This window comes from Hyperolius riggenbachi, chromosome 5, assembly GCF_040937935.1.
Source record: "Hyperolius riggenbachi isolate aHypRig1 chromosome 5, aHypRig1.pri, whole genome shotgun sequence".
Taxonomy (NCBI): Eukaryota; Metazoa; Chordata; class Amphibia; order Anura; family Hyperoliidae; genus Hyperolius; species Hyperolius riggenbachi.
Genome location: NC_090650.1, coordinates 149,977,527 through 149,986,423, shown reverse-complemented (window position 1 = coordinate 149,986,423; position 8,897 = coordinate 149,977,527). Strand labels below are relative to the sequence as shown.

Genomic DNA, 8,897 nt, shown 5'->3' with positions numbered 1-8,897 from the left:
ACCTAATATATCTACTGGAATGTTTGGTAAAAGAAGAAGAGAAAATAAACTAATTGCACTAATTGAGGTTTTCATTAGAATTTTGGTTCAGGGAAAAAATGATTTTGACTTGTTTGAGATAACAAAAGCAATCATAAAGCTCTCTTGTGAATATAAGGCTAGCTCTGACAAAAGGCATTGTGGTGATTTTGCAATGCTACAAAGCCTGAGTCATGTACTGCTGCTAATATTTATGTGCACAGTAAGCAAGCAGCATAAAGTGCATTACCTCAATACTTGTGTTACCCATGTATCGCTTGTCACGCTTATTGCACAATGCTCGGTACTCTGCTGCAATTAGTACTGGTAATATACTGCTGTGCGGTACTCTGCTGACGGTAGTACTGGTAATACACTGCTGTGCGCTACCTACGCAAAGTAATATTACTCGCAGTATGTGAATCAGGTCCTTTGTGAGGGAGCTGGAAAAAGTAGAAGTAAAAAAAAATCGTCTAGAATAGAATTACACAATATAAAATGAAACTGTTTTCATCTTGTAACAACTGGCAAATTTAGCAATCTAATGCATATTGATGAAATATTTCAAACATATATTTCTTTTCTTGAACAGTCATTGATGTAAATTATTGAAAAAAAACTGTTCCTTTCTGGGGAAGATCATGTACCTCCTCAAGGGTCTGCTAAAGATGAAATAACAACGAGGAAGCTTTACAAATTTGCTCCAGGCAAACAACAGTCTGAAAAATATTGATTTGCGAAGTGGGAGGCAGTTAGTTTGGCGCATCTTCTTTGACCTGCCTCTATAGAATCCCCATCAGCAGCAAGAGTCCTTGCATCCTTTGGCTTCAGATCCTGTCGCTTTCACATGGCACAGGCTAGGGTGATACTGCAGCAGAATAGAAGCACAACTTCCACACCCCAAAACAGCGCTGTGCAATTTCTGGTATTTCATTGGACATGATTGAATCCCCTCTGTTTTTCTGTTTTAGCACCCAATAGAGATGTCAGCAACCACAGCGATATCACAAATCTTGTATCTCCTAAGATATAAATTAAGTATCACAATTTGATCATGCCATACTTAGAAGACTTTTAAAATTCAACTTACCTTCAAGCCTGCCTGATGCAATGTGTCCTTCCTAAAGAGGAAGAACAGGACCAACAGGTGTAAGATAAAGGCATTGTGCACACTTCCAAGGAATGCTGCTCATGCATCATAAGTCACAAACAACCTCAACATTGAGACAGTGGAAAATGTCTTCCCTCTCACATGGTGGCACAAGCACAATATAGAAGCAACTAGTGGTCTTTAAACCACCTTCACAACCCGAAGCAATTAGACATTCCCTCAGGAGGAAATGATACTGCTTCAGTTTGTGATGCTCTAGCTGGGATGTAAGCAGGTTACTATATTAGTGATTGTGCCCCATTATTGATGCAACTACCTACTTTGAAAAGGAAAGTTGGCTTAAAGTGGACCTAAATTTACGCATAGGAGAAAAGGAAAACACAGAAATACTAACCCTGTTCGCATTTAGTCTAATTCTCCTTTATCTGGAAGTAATAAGTCACTGTAATTTGAGCTGACGCCTCTTCTCTGATCTGTGCTGTGGTCTGTGTCTTTCAGAGGCTATATGTAAACACAGGAAGTTTAACCCTGTATGTGCTTCCAGTAAACGAGGAAGTAGCAGTTCTGACCCATCTCTGAGGTGTTCTGTAAGCGGTAACAAAGAAATGTTTTTCTGTAAAGGATATTATGCTCTTGTCTCTCTTTTAGAGCAGAGAGGAAGTCCTGGGTTTAGGTCCACTTTAAGGCCTGTTAATGCAAACCGACACACACAATTGTATTTCCTTTGCATTTGCAATTACATTTTGGTGCATTGGGACAAAATCACAATCGCTTCAAGAGGGACTGTAGTGAAAATAACATGAATAAAATGTCTTATTTGTTACAATATTCATGTATAGCTTATTTAGTCTGTTTGCCCACTTTAAAATCTTTCCTCTCACTGATTTACTTCTGACATTTATCACTGGTGGTGACATCTTCAGTTCTGCCAGGTGATCTGTACAGAATTTTCATTACTGAGAGTTCTATGCATAGAGGGAGATATTGCTTGCTTGGCAGTTGGAAAAAAACGTTATTTCCCACAATGCAGCATCGTTCACAGCAACCTGTCACGACCATGATCATGACATTACACGGTGTGTGTGTGTGGGGGGGGGGGTGCCTACAATATCAGCCATAGAGACCCCCTGGTGATCCGTTCGAGACAAGGTAAAGATTTCTTGGGGGAAAGGGGGTATCAGCTACTGATTGGAATAAGGCTCAATCCTTGGTTAAAGTTCCTCTTTAACAAATGTAGTGAGCATTGTGATTACAACTCCATAGCAATCTCATTGTGATGATTTGCTCAGCTGCCTGTGCAGGCAGCCAGCCTTTTGACCATTGTGTAGGTTTGCATGCTGCAGGACTCTGGAAAGAAGAGCTTCTGTAAGTTTTGCAGCTTGTGCTTGCAGAGGAATTTGCATACGTTGTCATGCAAATTGCCTGGCCACATTCATTGGAGGCATGTACTATAAGTACTATGTCTTTCCCACAATGCTTCGCTGTTCATAAGGATTTCGTCCTGTGTAACACTCCTGCCGGGAGTGTCAGCCATGCTCTTTGTTTGAAGATCAGCTTAGAGTAATTCCTGAATCTGCGCTAGGCAGGTTTTCCCTAGTGCAGTTAGGATTGTTTATCTGTTTGTATGTTCTGTTGCCATTGTCCTGTCCCAACGGTGGTCGACAGGAAATGGTTCTGATCTCTGTTCTTGGAGTATAGCTGGTGCAGCGGTTGCTACCAGCTATCTCTTCTGTTCTGTCTCCTGGGATCGTGCTAGCCACTTTTCGCTAGTGCTGTGGATCCTATCTCTCGCTTGTCCCTGTTTTCGTGTGTCTGTCTTGTCTGCTACGACCGCTTGCTGGAGGCTCGGTGAGGTAACCGTTAAGCAAGCGTTCGCGTCCTCTGTTTCATGTTTGTCTGTTGATGGTTAGTTAGGCGTGCTTGTCTCTATTGTGCTTATCACGTGGAGACCGAGCATAACCACGTGCACTGTTGCGAATGAGTGCGGTGTTCGCGGTTAGCTAGCGTTTGTTATTTTCCGCATCTTCTCATTGTATTATTTGCTGTGCCTTTGCTAACCTCGTATTCTGTTCTGATCTGCCTTGTGTCACGTCTGGCGATCGCACCTCTCATACCTTCATATCTGCTGTTGTGTTTGCGCGGTCGCGGGGTGGCGACTAGATTGGCGCACACACATACAATCTGTCCCTTTGCTCGTTCTCATTCGAAATCGCCTCTCTTGCGATTGCGTTCTGCGCTTCGTACAAATTCCTGTCTGGCATTTGTGGAGGTACAGAGGATTGGTTCCTCTGCACTCCCCAGCGCCATCTGCCGACAGGAATTTTCCCTCTACGGGTGCGTAGCACCTTTTGCTGGGTGCCTGCAAATATACGCTTGTGGAGGATTTCCGCCGTATCAGTGCACGCGTTGTGCGCTGATCACGGAGAAAGTTCCACAATCGTTACAGTATGAACAGCCCAACCCAAAACCCCAGTGTAGACGGAATTTCTGATTTGTACGATTTTGTCGAGTTTGGGTCCTGTGTCTTTAAGAGCTTTAAAAGGCTAAATTCAGAGACCAAGGCGGAATTTCTTTCTGAATGTGTGAGGTTTTGTCTGAATCCCACCTTTCAGATTTCTGATCCGTCCACGTCGGCTCTTCTTTTTGCCTATGTGCTCTTAAAAGACGATTTGATCACCTGGGCATATGATTTGTTAAAAATCAATTCCTGGAATGGTAATCTGTATCAGTTGCTTGCAGTGATATTCTCTCACTGGTTTAAACTGCCTGGCTTGCCACCTGCTCTGATTGAGTGTGTAGCTGCTGATAAGTCAGCTGATCTTTCCCTTCCATGCAAAACTTTTCAGTATGACAATCAGTTCAATGTGTCTGTTGCCACTTCAGGTTTTAAACAGCAGACATGCAAAGTGGCTAAAAAGAGAAAAACTAAAAAACGCAAGCATCGGAATAAAACACTCCCTATTGATGTTTGTAATGATGTTGTTCCGTCTCCGGCTTTTTTGCCCCAATCCAAAGCTCATGTGGATCCTGCTATAGGTAGGATCGCACACTATATTAAAGCAGTTAAACAATCTGTTCTTGTTCCTGAACTCCACCCCTATGGAGATTATTTGGATACTGGCCTGTTTGAACCCCCATTTGCTTCCTGGGATATTGGGGCCTTGCTGGAAGAATTCGATTTTGATTGGAAAGCCTTTTGCGATTTTTACATCGCAAAAAGCGAAAATGTCTTGAATGCTTGTCTCGATTCAATGTACCTTCTGATTGATTCCGATGAATGTGACAAGGATGAGGTGGATCTGGTGATCTATGTATGGCAAACGATTTTGGATGAGTTGCACACACACCAACCAATTGATTCCAATAAAGAAACATCGTTGTCGGATGATTGTTCCTGCCTTTCTGGGGTAAAGCATGTGAGTCTTGACTTTGTGCAATCTGAAATGAATGAGTGTGCCGCTGTGGTTGATTCCTGTGCGAATCCTGAAGGATTCGCTCCTGACAGTGTGCAGTTTGAATCTGTGCGATCTGATGCCTGTTTCTCGGATGTTCCTGCAGATTGTGATCGGCATGAGTCTGCCGGTTTCCTCAAGGATGTGTGGGATCCTTTGTCATTTAGAAACAGATCTTTGAGATCTTCCGTCTGTGACCCTGCTATGGGGAAAATTTCTCGACTATGCAGCGTCAAAAGTAAAATTATTATGCCTAATAAAGTTTATCCTGTTGATGTCGCTATTTCTTCTGCAAATGAGTCTCTGTCTCACCCTGTTCACACCTGTAAGGGCCCGTTGCCTGGGGACAGTTGCTCCAGCGTTTCGGTCCTGGATGCCTTGCAGTCTGCTCCGCAGATCGCGGAGGTTTGCGCTATGGAAGCGTCAGTTTCACAACCTAAAGTGATTTTTGATTCGCAAGTTTTGCGTCCTGGCTCCTCGGATTTGACATTGTTAGCCGAATCTAAGAGTGAGACAGCGCTTCGGTTTTGCGAATCTTATGCTGAACCTTCTTTGCCTTATTCAGAGACGCTTTCTCTGAACCTGCCCTGTACCATGAATAACAATATGATGTCCAATCACACTGACATTTGTGAGTCTCTTTCTTGCTCTGAGGGAAGTGCTGATTCTGCACCCTGTACTCTGGATGAGTCAATGTGGCCTTGCTTAGAATCCCATGCAGTGTCCCTAGAGGCTCGTCTAGGTATTGCCACTATACTCACCTGTTTTTCTGCAGTTTTGGAGTTGCAAGCTAGTTTGACTGATACGCAGAATTCTGGATGCAGCGAGATTAAAGTTAGGGAGTCAGCGTGTGTTCCAGTAAATATACCTGTACATTCCCCTCATGATGATGAGATCCAGTCTCAGGTTATGGTGGAACCGTTCCTGGGACATCTGCCCTGTCCACAAAATAAAGTTCCAGTTTTGCCCTGTAACATGGATAGTACAGAATCCTTCTTAGAAAACTTGAAAAATGATGTTCCTGAGGTCTTGTTTGATGTTCTGGAGGTCTCCGAGTTCCTCCCAAAGGGTGCAGAACTTGTAGGAGATGTCTCCTGCCCCCCAAGTCCTTCTGAGGTGTTGCCCTCTTACGTAGGCATTGCTGCCTTGCTGGCTACCTTTTCAGCTCTGGTGGAGCTTCAGTCATGTGTAGTCAATGATGATATTGCAGTCACAGAAATTTCCGAATTTGAATCCGAGTCTTCTTTTGAAAGTCCAGTGCTTGAGACCAATGCTCGTGATTATTCTCTGCCCGGTCCTGGTTTTGGTTTCCTCGTGTCGGACTCTGCGGTTGGCAGTTCCCCAACATGTCCTGAGGTTTCTCCTGTGCTGGTGTACCCCAATGTGCTCTGTGACCCAGAAAGCCCAAGTGTGCCTCGGTTACCAGCATACTCAGATGCTTCCTCGGTGGAGACATGTTCTGATTTAGCCTGCCTGCTTGCATGCCCAGAAGTGGTCCCTGAAAGTCTTGATCTTGATGGGTGTCCTCGTAATTCTGAATCCGGAATTGTCATTGGTTCCATGGGGGTTCTTGGTAATTCTCCATGTGAGCCTGGTGATTGTTCTGCCCTCTTGGGATCTCTGTGGAGCTTCAAAAGGTTCTGGGAGATTCCGTGAGAAATTTTGCTTGGTCCCCTGGATAAGATCAACGGTGGCTTTTGTGTTGTAAGGGACACTTCGAACAGGTATTGTGGCAGGTTTGGTATTTTCGGACGCTTCTTGGAAGGTGGTGGGTATTGTCTGGAGGGTGTCGATGGCTTCTTCTCTGGCGTTCACAGTCCTGATGGGTGTTATACTGAGACTGGTAGTACTGATGGGCATGTTTTGGTGGCTTCTGTTTCCGATGAGGTCGGTTTCGGGTGACTGACTCTGGAATTGGGCCTTGTTGGGCTGTCCCGACCATCATGAGTCTTCAGTTAAAGTTTTGTGGAAATACCAGTTTTGAGGGACGTCTAGAATCCGTCCCTGGAGGGGGGGGGGGGTACTGTGATGATTTGCTCAGCTGCCTGTGCAGGCAGCCAGCCTTTTGACCATTGTGTAGGTTTGCATGCTGCAGGACTCTGGAAAGAAGAGCTTCTGTCAGTTTTGCAGCTTGTGCTTGCAGAGGAATTTGCATACGTTGTCATGCAAATTGCCTGGCCACATTTATTGGAGGCGTGTACTATAAGTACTATGTCTTTCCCACAATGCTTCGCTGTTCATAAGGATTTCGTCCTGTGTAACACTCCTGCCGGGAGTGTCAGCCATGCTCTTTGTTTGAAGATCAGCTTAGAGTAATTCCTGAATCTGCGCTAGGCAGGTTTTCCCTAGTGCAGTTAGGATTGTTTATCTGTTTGTATGTTCTGTTGCCATTGTCCTGTCCCAACGGTGGTCGACAGGAAATGGTTCTGATCTCTGTTCTTGGAGTATAGCTGGTGCAGCGGTTGCTACCAGCTATCTCTTCTGTTCTGTCTCCTGGGATCGTGCTAGCCACTTTTCGCTAGTGCTGTGGATCCTATCTCTCGCTTGTCCCTGTTTTCGTGTGTCTGTCTTGTCTGCTACGACCGCTTGCTGGAGGCTCGGTGAGGTAACCGTTAAGCAAGCGTTCGCGTCCTCTGTTTCATGTTTGTCTGTCGATGGTTAGTTAGGCGTGCTTGTCTCTATTGTGCTTATTACGTTGAGACCGCACATAACCATGTGCACTGTTGCGAATGAGTGCGGTGTTCGCAGTTAGCTAGCGTTTGTTATTTTCCGCATCTTCTCATTGTATTATTTGCTGTGCCTTTGCTAACCTCGTATTCTGTTCTGATCTGCCTTGTGTCACGTCTGGCGATCGCACCTCTCGCGATCGCGTTCCTATTTCATATCTGCTGTTGTGTGTGCGCGGTCGCGGGGTGGCGACTAGATTGGCGCACACACATACAATCTGTCCCTTTGCTCGTTCTCATTCGAAATCGCCTCTCTTGCGATTGCGTTCTGCGCTTCGTACAAATTCCTGTCTGGCATTTGTGGAGGTACAGAGGATTGGTTCCTCTGCACTCCCCAGCGCCATCTGCCGACAGGAATTTTCCCTCTACGGGTGCGTAGCACCTTTTGCTGGGTGCCAACAAATATACGCTTGTGGAGGATTTCCGCCGTATCAGCGCACGCGTTGTGCACTGATCACGGAGAAAGTTCCACAATCGTTACACTCATCACACTGATGAAAACGGTTCACGGTGATCCCATGCTGTTCTGAAGTGGCATTGCGATTGCAATAATAATTCCATCAGTGACAACAGGCCTTAATTCTTACGATTTACATGACACCATCATTTTCTGTGGCACTGTACAAATTAATAAACAAACATGGGAACTAAATACAATGGAATCTCATAGTAAACCCCTGACCATTCGCCTATATGAATATACAATGTATGATGAATCCAGATATCATAAACCTCTTATATAGTAAACTACTTGGCCAGGCCCCTAAAAGTTTACTATAAAGAGATTCTACTATATATTTGGCTCCTCCCAAAAAATGGACAACATCAGGGGCATAAAGAGATACTCAAGAGTGATGTATAATGCGAAACAAGAGTTGATCATCTTATGCTGAACTATTGCAAATACCTCCTGTTTTAAGAAGGCAAATTATACACACTTAAAAAACTCAAATCACTGCGCTGACAACACAGGGTGTGAAATATGGTGGAGTGCTCCTTTAAAAGACAGTCAATATATACTCTCAACACATCGAAGCGCATCAAGCTAAATAAGAGATCCAATGCTTCAAGACTCCAAGGTCCTCAAATATATATGGACTATGTCTTAACCTCCCCGGCGTTCTATTGAGATCGCCAGGGCGGCTGCGGGAGGGTTTTTTTTTAATTAAAAAAAAACTATTTCATGCAGCCAACTGAAAGTTGGCTGCATGAAAGCCCACTAGAGGGCGCTCCGGAGGCGTTCTTCCGATCGCCTCCGGCGCCCAGAATAAACAAGGAAGGCCGCAATGAGCAGCCTTCCTTGTTTGGCTTTCCTCGTCGCCATGGCGACGAGCGGAGTGACGTCATGGACGTCAGCCGACGTCCTGACGTCAGCCGCCTCCGATCCAGCCCTTAGCGCTGGCCGGAACTGATTGGTCCGGCTGCGCAGGGCTCGGGCGGCTGGGGGGACCCTCTTTCGGCGCTGCTCGCGGCGGATTGCCGTAGAGCGGCGGAGATCAGGCAGCACACGCGGCTGGCAAAGTGCCGGCTGCGTGTGCTGCTTTTTATTTGAAGAAAATCGGCCCAGCAGGGCCTGAGCGGCAGCCTCCG

The 8,897-nt window shown here is 45.4% G+C and overlaps 1 long non-coding RNA gene across 1 annotated transcript in view; it reads right to left on the bottom strand.

Annotated features, from left to right (window-relative positions):
* Window positions 1–655: 655 nt before the first annotated feature.
* The window catches only part of LOC137517527 (uncharacterized), a 33,293-nt gene continuing 25,051 nt past the window's right edge, over window positions 656–8,897 (bottom strand). Inside the window, exons 2-3 of the long non-coding RNA XR_011020556.1 lie at window positions 1,109–1,139; window positions 656–1,040 (exon numbers count right to left, since the gene is read on the bottom strand). This is a non-coding gene — a long non-coding RNA (uncharacterized lncRNA). The remainder of the gene's footprint in view (window positions 1,041–1,108; window positions 1,140–8,897) is intronic.